At 41.5% G+C, this 14,896-nt stretch overlaps 1 protein-coding gene across 1 annotated transcript in view; it reads right to left on the bottom strand.

Annotated features, from left to right (window-relative positions):
• The window catches only part of LOC119416531 (NT-3 growth factor receptor-like), a 55,809-nt gene that overhangs the window by 25,969 nt on the left and 14,944 nt on the right, over nt 1–14,896 (bottom strand). The gene's annotated exons all lie outside the window — the stretch shown is intronic.

Below are 14,896 nucleotides of genomic sequence, written 5' to 3'. Positions count from 1 at the left end.
CTTCCTTGGTCTGCTACATTGGGGGTCGACGTTGTATAAACCTGATATGAATGTGATAAAGCACTGTTTAGTCTCTTTATAATTATTTGTTCAATTAGCTTTGTAGAAATCTGGTAGAGTGCTATATGAATGGGTAAATGAGGGCACAGCTTGTAGTGTAAAGTATTTTGAGTATCTTGATAAGATAGAAATGTGCTATATAAGTACAGTCCATTTACCATTACGCGGGCATCTTTACTACTACCAAAACTGCTGCCGACATCTTCCTTATTAGCCGATAACACAGATATCTGCTGATTCCAAAAAGCAGAAACCCTGTTATCATAAATCCAATTATGTATGCATCTTCTACGTCCTCAACAGACAGCACAGACAAGCACATCATCTTCCAAACACCCCAGGAATCCATGAGATATCCTGTTGCATGTGTCCCTTCAGGACATGAGTTGTTCTCTTGCACACTGCCTTCGGGTAGAATTTTTTTAATCAATTGCGTTGAGAGACCAGCTGACCATATACATAATAATTTTTGGTTCTGAAAATGTATAAAGAGAGGCTTTGAGGAGGTTCACAGGACAAGAGAGCAAAAAAGTAGGAGGGAGGGAGGAGTGGGTGAAAGGGACAGTCTTCATCGAGACATTTTCTTTGTTATGCTGATGACACAATTATGTTTGTCCATTAAACCCAATGAATACACTCAGTTAACAAGCATGTCTTAAAGACATAGAAAACATGGATGACCCGTAATTTTCTTCATTTGAATACAGACAAGACTGAGGTTTTAGTTTTGGACCTGAACATTTTAGGAATTCAATTTTTAGTCTTTTGCTCTCCTTACCATACCATACCAATTTATTTATAGAGCACTCAAAACAGCAACAAGGCCAACCAAAGTGCTGTACAATAGAAACAAACAAGCACAGTGGACAGGAAAACATAAAATAAAAATATAGATACAAATAACAGCAGATAATTAAAGCTGCAAGCAGCATTGAAGGCCCTCGCAGCAAAGCGCTGTTCCGGCCTTACGGCGACCGCGGGAGCTCCAGCGACTCCGCCCAGTCGCCATCGCGAAAGCTCTCACACCCATCCCCTGCTTGTTTACCAGGTTGCGCATTTGCCGAAACTTCGACATCACCTGCAACCGTGGGAGCTCCAGCAATGCCTCCCAGTCGCTATGGCGAACGTTCTAATGCCATTCCCGCACGTGTCCACCAGGGTGCGCATATGCCAATTTTTTATCAATCACCTTCTGCCCATATCAGTATGAGTCCGGCTGCAAGCCTTACAAGTTTGGCTAAAATCCGACCTTTCAGACATGAGTTATTGTCACTTCCTGTTTTTTTCGAACATGTAAAGGACTTCCTATAGGCATGTCATAGGTGGTAATCAACAGTTTGTGAATATGGTTTCAATCTTATATCTTACACAGTGCCAAGCTGGAAGAGTCACCCAATAATCATCAGTTTCTTCTCTGAGTGGGACAGGCTTAAGTCAAGTCATGAATCAACAATACCAATGTGTCTACAAGTGCTCACTGATGAAGCATAAAAAAAATCTGGTCTAGATCAGATGATGTATCACTGAGATATAATGGTTGGAAAAATCTAGGGGGCAAATTGGAGTGAAATGTTAAACAACAATACCAACGTGTATAGAAATGCTAACTGATCAAGCACAATAAATCTGGTACAGATTGGATGATGTATCACTGAGATTTAACTGTTGGAATAATCTACGGGGCACACTGGAGGTAAAAGTTAAACCCTAACACCAATGTGTCTAGAAGTGCTCACTGATTATGCACAAAAAAATATGTCTGAGATCAGATGATGTATTACTGAAATACAACTTTTGGAATAATGTAGGGGCACACTCAAGTCAAATGTTAAATAACAACATAAATGTATATGGAGATGCTCACAGATGACAAACCAAAAATTTGATGCAGATAGGATAATGTATCATTGAGATACAGTTTGAATAATCTAGGGGGCGCACTTGATGTTCAAATGTTAAACAACAATACCAATTTGTCTAGAAATGCTCACAGAAGACTCACCAAAAATCTGGTAAAGATAGGATGATGTATCACAGAGATATAACTGTTGGAATATTCTAGGAGGCGCATTGAAGTGATATGTTAAACTACAATATCAATGTGTCTAGAAGTGCTCACTGATGACGCACAATAAATCTGGTGCAGATCGGATGATGTATCACTGAGATATACTTTGTATCTGTAGGAATAATGTAGGGGGCGCTGTGGAGGCTATTGGCCACTTATCATGGATTCCTGTTCAAGGGGTAGATAATGATCGATCATCATGATTTTGGTGCACCTTGGCTCAAATCTGTGCAATTTAGAGCCAAACGTATTTCAACGGCGGCACTTCTTAATTCGTCACGCCGCCACACCCACATCGTCCAGCAAAACTGTTTGTGTTTTAATGCATGTCAGACCAACATGTTCTCTGTCTTCTAACACAGGATCATCCTGATTAGGTCAAGGGCATCATAAAGGGAGTGGCTGTAAACCGCCACAAAGGTGTGAATTTTGGAAGCTTAGTCCAAAATGGCTACCTTCCTATGTATTGTACAGTATTGGTGCCAGAGGCTTTTCTGTACGTCTTGGAGAGATGGACAAGTGTACCCAATTGAATGCTTGTACGGCAAAGTAAGGTCAATGCGGAGGGCATTTAGAAAATGAGAAATACAAAGAAATGACCCTTTGACCCAAAATGGCCAACTTCCCATTGAGTTTGGACAAGGGCTCCAAGAAACTTTTTCATAGGGCCTGATAAGATACAGATTTACACAGAGTTTCATAATTATCAGTCATAAATCAGCTTAGGGCTGAGGGTTTTAAAATATTGTAGGGGGAGCTGTGGAAGCTTTTGGCTACTTATCATAGATTCCTGGTCAAGGGGTGGATAATGATCGATCATAGTGATTTTGGTGCACCTCGGCTCAAATCTGTGCAATTTAGAGCCAAAAGTACTGCAACAGCGGCACTTCTGAATTCGCCACTCTGCCACGCCCACATCATCCAGCGAAAACGGTTTGCACTTTAAAGCAAGTCAGACCAACTTGTTAAATGTCTTCAAACACAGGATCATCCCAATTAGGTCAAGCTTGTCAGAGTGGGAGCATTCCAAGTAACATTAATGCGGCGAGCAGCATTGGAGGCCCTCGCAGCAAAGCGCCACTCTGGCCTTACGGCGACTGCGGGACCTCCAGCTAGTCTATCCAGTCGCCATCGTGAATGCTCTCATGCTAATCCCACATGCGTTCACCACGGGGCACATTTCCCTAATCTTCGACATCGCCTTCCGTCCATGTTGTTACTTGTCCAGCTGTAGGTCTTACAAGTATAGGCGAACTCTGACCTTCCAGACAGGAGTTATGGTGACTTTCTGTTTTGTCGCGAATGTTTGACAAGCACTTCCTTTATGCTTTTCAACATGTTATGTGTGGTAATCAACAGTTAGCGAACAAAGTTTCAGTCTAATATCGTACACAGTGCGAAGCTGGAAGTGTAATCCAATAATCAACAGTTTTTTCTTTGAGTAGGTGGGGCTTAAGTGACATCATGAATCAACAATACCAGTGTGTCTACAAGTGCTCAGTGATGAAGTACAAAAACTCACATTCAGATTGGATGATGTATCACTGAAATATAACTGTTGGAATAATCTACGGGGTGCACTTGAGTCCAATGTTAAAGAACAATATCAATGTGTGTATAGGTGCTTGTTGATCATGCACATAAAATCTAGTACATAATGGATGATATTTCACTGAGATATAACTGTTGGAATAATCTAGGGGTGCACTGGATTCAAAAGTTACACAACAATACCAATGTGTCTAGATATGTTCACCAATCATGTACCCAAAATCTCGCGTAGATCAGATGATATATCACAGAGATATAACTGATTAAATAATCTAGAGGACGCACTTGAGTCATATGTTTAAACCACAATATCAATGTGTCTCGACGTGCTCATTGATTACGCACAAAAAATCTGGTTGTGATTGGATGATGTGTCACTGAGATATTACTGTTGGAATTATGTAGGAGACGCACTTGAGTCAAATGTTAAAGAACAATACCAATGTGTCTATAAGGGCTCAGTGATCACGCACAATAAATCTGGTACAGATTGGATGATGTTTCACTGAGATATAACTGTTGGAATAATCTAGGGGGTGCACTCAAGTGAAAAGTTAAAAAAAACAACACCAATGCATCTAGAAGAGTTCACTAATTACACACCAAAAATCTGGTTCAGATCAGATGATATATCACTGAGATATAAATTTTGGAATAATCTAGGGGACGCACTCAAGTCAAATGTTAACTAAAAACACAAATATATATATAGAAGTGCTCAATGATCACGCACCAAAAATCTGGTTCATATCGGATAATATATCATTGAGATATAACAGTTTGAATAATGTAGGGGGCGCACTTGAGTCAAATGTTAAACAACAACACCAATGTGTTTAGAAATGTTCCCAGATGACACACCAAAAATCTGGTGCGGATAGGACGATGTGTCACAGAGATATAACTGTTGGAATAATGTAAGGGCGCACTAGAGGCATATGTTAAACCACAATATCAATGTGTCTAAAAGTCCTCACTGATGACGCACAATAAATCTGGTGCAGATCGGATGTTGTTTCATTGAGCTATAACTGTAAAAATAATGTTGTTGTATCTGTGGAGGTTATTGGTCACTTATCATGGATACTTGTTCAAGGTGCGTATAATCATCGATCATCGTGATTTTGGTGCACGTCGGCTGAAATCTGTGCAATTTAGAGCCAAACATATTGCAATGGCATCATTTGTTAATTCGCCACGCCGCCACACCCACATCCTCAAGCAAAAACGGTTTGTGCTTTAAATCAAGTCAGACCATATTATCTGTCTTCTAACAAAGGGTCATCCGGATTAGGTCAATTGTGTCAAAGAGGGAGCATTCCAAGTTAAAAAAGACACTTCCTGTTTTCAGGGGGCGGGGCTTTGATGACGTTAAAATATGACAACAGTAGATTGTCGGGCATACAACAGGGATGAGTCATGCCAAGTTTGGCGCATTTCGATCTTTCAATGTGAAAGTTATAGTGTATGGAAATTTATTGTGTGAAGCGTAACTTTGAGGCCTGGCCACGCCCCTTTAACATATATGAAAATGCAAGCTTTAGATAACTTGTACTCTCCAATGTCTTAAGGTTATATCAACCAAGTTTGAAGGCAATCCTTCAAAATTCCTAGGAGGAGTTTGTTAAAATTTGCAATTAGAAACACCCAAAAATGACCCTTTGACCCAAAATGGTCAACTTCCTGCTGGTTTTGGACCAGGGCTCCAAGACACTTTTTCATAGGTCCTGAGACGATATAGATGTTCACTGAGTTTCAGAATTGTCGGTCCAAAAATGGCTTGGGGATGAGGTTTTAAATTATTCTAGGGGGCACTGTGGAGGCTATTGGCCACTTATCATGGCTTCCTGTTCAAGAGGGTGGATAATGATCGATCATACTGATTTTGGTGCACCTCAATTCAAAACTGTGGAATTTAGAGCCAAACATATGGCGACGGCGTTACGTCTTACTTTGCCATGCCATGCCACCCACATGCTCCACACAAAACTGTCAGTGTTGGAAAGCAAGTTACACCGAAATGTCTTTGGTCACTGGACACCCTATCATGCTGATCAGGTAATAGGGGTCGGATAGGGATCGTTCAACGTAAAACTTTATATTTCTGGTTGTCAGGGGGCGTGGCTTAATTGATGTCATGATTTGACCATTCAGTCTAACAGGGGACCGGTTGTGGACCAATCACTCAAGGTTTGATGTCTCAGACAGTTTTCTTGTAGGAGCTATTAGCGTTTCGTTTTTTATTGCGAGATGTCAAACTTTGAGGTCTGGCCCCGCCCCTTCAGCATGCTCTGAAACAAACCATTTAGATAACTTTGCGTCCCCCATGCCTTTTGAACAAAATGGCAAAATTTGAAATCGATTGAGCAAAATCCCTAGGAGGAGTTCGTTCAAATGTGGAGGCTGCAAACTGCCAAAAAGGTGTGAAAATTGGGCCGGCATTCCAAAATGGCCACCTTCCTGTTTATCGTACAATGTTGGTGCCAGAGGGTTTTCTGTGTGGCTTGGGGAATTGGACAAGCATACCAAATTTCATGTTTCTCCGACAAACTAAGGTTAATGCGGGGGGTATTTTGAAAATTTCCAGTTGACGCTCTTAAGCTGTTTTTGTTGCGATTTTTGCCACACCCTTAAAATACATAATTTTTAACCAGTCCTGATGCATCCGCCAAATTTGGTGACGTTTAGGATATGTTAAGGCCCCCAAAACGCCAATTAATTTGGCGGAAGAAATTCTAGCTCGAGCCTGAACAGAGCGAATACAATAGGCCTTCGCAGCGCTTTGCTGCTCGGGCCTAAAAAGTGACTTCCTGTTCTTGGGGCTTTGATGACATCAGAGCCTGTTGGGCATCCAACAGGGATGAGTCATGCCAAGTTTGGTTATAATTCAGTCTTTCAATGTGAAAGTTATAGTGTTTGGAATTTATGGTGTGAATATTATGTGCTAATTTTTTGGGACAGGCATTTTGGGTTTTCATGAGCTGTATGCCATAATCATCAGTATTAAAACAGTTAAAGACCTGAAATATTTCAGTTGGTGTGCAATGAATCTGAAATATATGAAAGTTTCATTTTTATCATTACATTATGGAAAATAATGACCTTTATCAAAATATGCTAATTTTTTTAGAAGGACCTGTATGAAAACGCAAGCTTTTGACAAATTTTATTCCCCAATGTGTTAAAAGTATATTAATCAAGTTTGAAAACAATCTATCAAAATCCCTAGGAGGAATTCATTAAAATGTGCCATTACAAATGCCCAAAATTGACCCTTTTACCCAAAATGGCTGACTTCCTGTTGAGTTTGGACCAGGGTTCCAAGAGACTTTTTCATAGGTCCTGAGATGTTCACCGAGTTTCACAATTATTGGTTACAAAATGGCTTGGGGTTGAGGTTTTAAAATATTTTAGGGGGCGCTGTGGAGGCTATTGGCCAATAATTGTGGATTCCTGTTGCAGGGGGTGGATGATGATCGATCATAGTGATTTTGGTGCACCTCGGCTCAAATGTGTGCAATTTATAGCCAAACGTATTACAACGGCGTCACTTCTGAATTCGCCACACCACCACGCCCACATCCTCCAATGAAAACTGCTAGCGCTTTGAAGCAAGTCTGACCAACTTGTTATATGTCTTTTAACACAGGATCATCCTGATTAGGTCAAGGGTGTCCGTGAGGGAGTGCTCCAAGCAAAAAAAGTGACTTCCTGTTCTGAGGGGGTGGGGCGTTGATGGCATCACATTATGATCACAGAGGATCATCGGACATCCGACACGGATGACTCATGCTAAGTTTGGTGCATTTCGGTTGTTCAGTGTGAAAGTTTGGAAATTTATGGCGTGAAGCACAACTTTGAGGTCTGGCCACTCCCCTTTAACATTTATGAAAATGCACATTTTTTATTACATTTACTCCCCAATGTCTTAAGGAAATATCCACCAAGTTTGAAGGCAATCGCTCAAAATGCCCAGGAAGAGTTCATTAAAATTTGCCATGTATGAAAGGTGAAAGACAGACAAAAATGACCCTTTGACCCAAAGTGGCCGACTTTCTATTGGGTTTAGGGCATACCTCCAAGAGACTTTTTTTCTTGTTTTAGGGAGTGCTACCTATGTACCAAATTTCAGCTCTGTACGACTTACCAGTTGTCCTATCTCACGTTAGGGGGCGGTGCAGAGCAGTTTGTCCACGCCCACTTTTGGTTCCATTAAAATACTAAAATTAACAATTTTGTGTAAAGTTTGGTGAGGTTTCAGAAATGCTAACCCCTCCAAATTAGCACTTCTTTCGGCACAAGAATAATTAAAAAACTAAAAATAAACAGTACAATTACAATAGACCTTCGCAGCTCTTCGCTGCTCGGGCCTAATAACTAAATGGCCAACACTGTAGACTACAGACAGAATCAAAACAAATCACACCGTGTCAAAGACAAGGGAATAAAAGTGGGTTTTCAAGCGAGACTTAAAGACCGTGAGTGTGGGAGCCTGCCTGACATGCTGTGGCAACTCATTCCACTGTATTGGACCTGCAACAGAGAAAGCCCCGTCACTTTTGAGCTTATGACGGGTTTCTGGAACTGAAAAGAGCATCTGGTCTGCTGACCTCAGAGTGGGACATATGGCTATAGAAGATCGGTGAGATAGGATGGGCAGAACTGTTCAGTTATTTAAAAACATACATGAGTATTTTGAACTGGATCTGAAAGTGAATGGGTAGCCAGTACAGGGAGGCCAAAACTGGAGTAATGCAATCTCCACGGCCTGTACCAGTTAAAATCCTTAGATGGCATTAATCTGGCCTCCAATTCTAATGTTAAAAATCTTGGTGTTATTTTTGATCAGGACATGTCTTTTATCCCCCACATTAAAAGCGTTACTAGAACTGTCTTCTTCCACCTGTGTAATATCGCTAAAATTAAAAACATCTTATCTAAAAATGATTCAGAAAACTGGTTCATGCATTTGTCATGTCTAGACTGGACTATCTATCCATACATCCATCCATTTTCTTCCGCTTATCCGGGGTCGGGTCGTGGGGGTAGCAGCTTAAGTAGGGAGGCCCAGACTTCCCTCTCCCCAGCCACTTGGGCCAGCTCTTCAGGGGAAATCCCTAGGCGTTCCCAGGCCAGCCGAGAAACATAGTCCCTCCAGCGTGTCATGGGTCTTCCTCTGGGTCTCCTCCCAGTGGGACGTGTTTGGAACACCTCACTAGGGAGGAGTCCAGGAGGAATCCTACGTCTCACCACAAACATGCAATGTCACCAATTCCATATCTAGGACAGCACAATCGATCAATATATTACCTTTAATGAAAATGACACTGTTACAAGATCGTTACTTTTCTTAAAGCATAGCTATGTGGACAGATAATTTCTTTCTCTGTTCATTCCAGCAGAGATCGTAAAGCCAAACTTCAAAAATTTAACTACACAAATTTGTGACAGAGAGATGGATAATGGCTAATCCAACTCCTGATTTGCATAAGATGACTTGATCTGCAGACTGAATTTGATTTGCTGTCTACAGTAGAGGCTGAGCACCTCTTACTTCATTCACCTGCAACTTATTATTGACAGCTGACAGCTGACTCAGCTGATTGGGCGCTGCTCTGCTTGCGACCAGGACTCATACGCTATCACTGTTGTTTTTATCATTTTTTATTTTTGTCTTGCCTTTTTGCTTCTTGTTTTATGGAGTGCCTGAGTATGTGTATGGTGGACTACTATGGCATCATTCACACAAAAACTGCTCCTGGCGCTCATCAGCTTAAAGCCCCCAATATACTCCCGCGTACGTCCATACACGGAGGTACGCACGTATGTACGTGGAGGTACGAGCGTACCCCCCAGGGCATGTCCGTGCAAAGTTCAATTTTTACAACCGTGTACGCGTACGCGGTGTCGCACAATAAACTGCCTGGCGACGGACTGTTTTTTATGCAACACCAATGTATTAAATTCCCCTTCTTCATCCCTGATCTGGCCTTTTCTTTTGTTTTTTTGCCAAGAGGCAGTGATCTCTTCCTCCTCCATTGACTCCATGACTGAAATAGTGAGAAATGAAGGAATTTGTCACAAGCAAATTAAACTCAGGTCCAACATGGTTGTGGGAGGGTCTGGAGATTTCCTTGTGGGCTGGTCTGATGTGTGGGCTGCAGAGCCAATGCTCCCTGTTTTTTAAATTTTTTTTTTAGATCTTTTTATTAACAACTGTTTTGCTTTCCCGAGTGAGGTAGACACGGGACACGTGCCACGCCGTCACTGCAGCCTCTCCTCCAACGGGTATCAAAACTAATCTTATGGCTCAGGTGTTACCCGCAGCCGTTTCCTAGGACAGTTTTAGTCTAAGGCTGTGTTGAGATGATTCACCCAGACTGTTAACTACTTACGATCCTTGCACCACACCCAAAGTCTCACCTCGTGCCTCGCCCGACCTAGCAGCAGGAGTGGGGACGTTTAGCAGATGAGGAAGCGCAAGTTAACGGTAGCTCATCTCCTGATTTAGCTTTGCAATTGTTAACCGATCTGGCTTTGTTTAGAGCCTAGGCACTAGACTCTTGGATGTTGTTTTATAATCAATAGCTAGGAAACCGTTTAAAACCTCCCGTGCTTCTGTTGTTTCTCTGAACCAAGTTTTCCACTTCCAAGAACAAAGGGGGTGATGTAATAAGAATCCAGATTTTTACGTTTTGCTTTGCTTTAATCAATAATTTTTGCAGGGGAACAGTGGTATACACAGTAATGATTACATTCAATTACAAAGAGGTTACATGATGAATGATATTCACTCCTTAGTCACTTTCCATTTGTTGACCTTTCCTGGGCAAGGTAGATTTCTGTCCCTGTGGAGGGCTTGAGGATGGCTCGTGGACTCCACTCTGCTCGGCCTCGGATGTCTTTTGTACGGTCGGCCACGCCCTGACTCACTCAGAAGTACCAGTATCCACACAGTTTACCTACTCTCTCTACTTGACCCAATACATTATTTCTCACTGCAATGAAGACCTTTCTGCAACTCTGAGCAACCAGGTTTATAATATAATTGATCTTTCTACTTGCCAATACATGCACTGCTGCTTTAATTTGTAATAAGGTTTTATTTAGGACTAAGTTTGAGAAACGTCTCCTTATCATTTTACTGATTTAGCAAGAAGCAGATTTCCCCATCCCCTCTTGGATGTGGGTCGTTTCTGGTCTTTTTCAGCTGGTCTGAATTTGAAGAAAAGGATTCAGGAATAATCCGGGCTGATGGTAGATAAATAGCTCCAAACGAAGCGTATTCCAACGGATTTCACCCTTATTCTTCTTCAGCTGAGACCGTCCAAAACTTGTCCTATTAATCCACAATCATCCTGTGGTCCAAACAGGTCCTGTTCGTTACATCCACACACGAGTAGTGGTCCCCAACAGCAGAGGTTTTACAGAGACATCTGTTTTTATAGCCTGAGGATTTGACTGACACCTCAAAAATGATCATGCCATCGGACAAACCCAACCTTTTTTGGGCTGAGCTTAGGTCCGATTTTCAGGCTCATCTATGAGGATTTGCCATGTCATTCCTCATGCATATTAAAATCTGGGTGTACTTGTTCAATTGTGCTTAGTCATTCTGAGTTGCATTCACTGGTTTTGCTCAGAGCTGTTTTTTCCAAGGCCTTGCCATTGCGAAATACTTCTGCTTGTACAACTTTTTCCACTAACAATACCCTTCTAGAACATTCGTGAGAACACGGTGTTCATTCCTTCAATTTTCAACATCATGAACAAACAAACAGAATACATTCTAAAATCACAAAGTTTACATTTTAAAATCACAAAGTTTTACTTTTTAAAATCACAAAGTTTATACTATCACTTGATTATCTACTTGCTTTTTGATTATTATACACACATCTTTATCATTCATCTGAGAACTGGCAATTTTTATTAAAAAGAAAAGTCATCTCTTGCTCCTCTGCTCTCTCTCTGCCCGTGTGTGTGTCCAAGCGTGACTACGTGTGTGTATGTCCGTGTAGTTGTGTAAGTGTGCGTTATATTCATGAGTGTTTATGCAGTGTGTGCCTCTAGCATCTGCTTTTGATCAGCTACTCTGGCCTGAGAGGCACACAGACACGAGTTGTGCCTGCTTCTTAAGGAACAGACTGTTTTCCACCAAATGGCCTTCATTGACACAACATATAAACACAGAACATCACTGCAGCTGAAGCTGCCAGCGCCCGTTGTTTTTTTCCGACCTGTCAATGAATCCAGTAGGCGTGTCAGCAAATGACCAATCGACGACCTCAATTTGTCCTGAAGGTAAATGTTCCTTGTCTGTGAAGCTGCTCTGCATCTGCTTAGGGTGTACGCTTGAGTATGAAGTCTGAACCCTCTGCATACAGTACGTGCGTACATACGTGTGAACGGATGTACGTGGGAGTATACTGGGGACTTAAAAGTTCTACATATGGGTCATACTTTTCAACATGCAGAAGGTGAGCTTCTACTCACTTACTCCAGAGACGCATTGCTCTCTCTTCACCCTGCTTCAACTACACGCCTGCGGATCTGCCTGAATCGGTGAAGATTCAACCACCAGGACAGCTTTGACGAAAGAGAGGTAGAAGGGGAGGAGTACAACAATGGCTCCACTGACAAGGTAGTCGACCACCTCTGCCCAGCATCTTACTCGGCAATGCATTGTCTATGAGGTGTAAGATGAGTGAGCTCTGTATTAATGCCAAGACATGCTTTGAATACCGGGAGTCCAGCATGTTGGTGATCACGGAGACCTGGCTCAACACTGACATTGCTAACACTGTTATTGAGCTGGATGGGTTCTCTAATGTTCGGGCGGACTGTAATATAAACTCTGGAAAAAGCCGTGGCAGAGGCATCTGTGTGGAAATCAGTGAAGCTTGGTGTAGTAACTACACCGTGAGGGGAAACTGTATGCATTTCAGATGTTGAGCTGCTGTGTCTCGCTTTGAGACCTCATTATCTTCCGAGGGAGTTTGGCAACATTTTAATTTGTGCAGTTTATGTTATGTCCCTCTTGAAATCAGAGATAAATCCTGGTCTTGATCCTTTTCATTTCGCTTGTAGACAGGGACGGGGTACAGATGATGCCATTAACAGCATCATACATCTAACTCTTAAACATCTTGGAAATCCAAAGGCCTGTGCCCGTCTTCTGTTTATAGATATTAGTTCTGCTTTAATTCCCTACAGCCTCACCTGCTCATTAAGAAATTACAGCAGATGAATCTTAATCCTCTTCTTATTAAATGGTTTTATACTTTTTTAACAAACAGATCACAGCTTATCCAAGTCAATAACACCTGATCAGAGCCAAGGTCCATCAGTACTGGGGTTCCCCAGGGTTGTTACCTCTCCTGTCCTCTTCACCATTTACACAAATGATTGCATCAGCAGCTGCCCCGAGAATTACGTTTTTAAATTCTCTGATGATCCTGCTATTCTCAGCTTGCTGCATGAGGATATGAACCCCTCATCATATTTTAACGAGGTTCAGTCTTTAACGAGGTTCAGTCTTTAGTTCAATGGTGTGATGACCACCACCTTGTTATTAATGACAAGAAAACAGAAGATGCTGATTGACCCCAGGTCTCTGAGTGACAACCTCCCACTTTTTATTCATGAGCAAAAAAATAAACCAGGTCTGTTCTTACAGATATCTGGCTGTTCACCTAGATAATCTGTTCAAGTGGGAAATTCTTGTTAACGTGTTGTGCTCTCGGCTACAGCAGAGATTGTATTTTTTACAAAGACTCAGAGTCTTTGGGGTTAACCAGAAGCTTATGGTTTTATTCTATCAGGCCGTATTGGAAAGTATCATCAGGTTTGGAACGTCAGCGTGGTATGGTAATCTCTCTGTGCAACTTAAATCTAAACTTAGTTGCATAGTACAAACTGCAAAAGAAGGTGATAGAAAGGACTGATCACCCCACCCTGCAATCTGTCTATGATGAGTCTGTCCTCAGACTTGCTCGGAGGTGCTGTCTGATCCCACACACATCCTCTACTCACAATACAAACTGTTAGGATCTAGAAAACAGTTTAGAATCCCAGCTTGTATACTTATCAGATTAAAAAATCAATTTGTCCATAAATCAATCAGATTGTTAAACAAAGTAGGCATATAGTTTTTTGTTATGCACTGATGCTCTGATGTCATTGTTGTGTCGTTTACTCCTGGAATGTATGTGGGACTGTGCAATATGTGTTTTTATCGAATTATGTGTTTTTATTGAATGATGTTTTTTTTTTATTATGATAAAAATGATGTTTTATATTTTTGTATTTTATTATGGGGTTCACATGATTTTATTAGTTGTAGTGTATTTAATTGTGGAAGAAGCTTTGTTAGCGCACAATGTCCAAGCCAAATTTCCCCTTGGGGAAATAAAGTATACATCTATCTATCTATTATGAACATGGTGATAAGCCAAGTAGGCTCTTAGCTCATCAGTTAAAGCATCAGGCTTCTTCTCGATTAATAACTCAAATTAAGGACACAGGAGGCAACTTGTGTTCTGACCCAAAAGACGTGAATTAAGTGTTTAAACAATATTACTCCACTTTATATACAGTAAATCGGAATCCACAGCTGATTCCTCTTTATTGGCCTCTTTTCTTAAAGCTCTTATAGTGCCCGTGTTGACCGTGTCATGGCCAGAGAATTAGATGCATCCCTTCAATTGGAGGAAATCATGAGCGCAATTAAAACTATGCATGTATGGCACCAGGACCAGATGAGTTTTCAGTCAATTTTTTTTTTTTAATAGTTATAGACAAATTAGCTCTGTTACTCTTTTCAGTGTATGATAAACCTATTGAACATGGCTCATTGCCCCACACAATGTCACAGGCACTCATCACTGTCCTTCTAAAGAACGATAAAGACCCTACATCTTGTACCTGATATAGACCTATTTCACTTCTTAATGTAGATGTTAAATACATCCATCCATCCATTATCTTTTACACGCCTCTTCCATCTTGGGTCACAGGGGTCACCAGTGCCCATGTCCAGCAATCACTGTGCGAGGGGCGGGGTACACCCTGGATGGGACACAAGCCCATCACAGGGACACAGAGACAAACAACCATTTACTGTCTCACTCACACCTAGGGACAATTTAGAGTTCCAACTCCAAGTCATCAGCCTAACATGCATGTTTTTGGTCTGTGGGAGGAAACTGGAGTACC

The sequence above is a fragment of the Nematolebias whitei genome, chromosome 10, assembly GCF_014905685.2.
Source record: "Nematolebias whitei isolate Nwh7 chromosome 10, NemWhi1, whole genome shotgun sequence".
NCBI lineage: Eukaryota > Metazoa > Chordata > Actinopteri > Cyprinodontiformes > Rivulidae > Nematolebias > Nematolebias whitei.
Note: the sequence above shows the minus strand (reverse complement) of the source record. Positions and strands in the feature narration are given on the sequence as shown.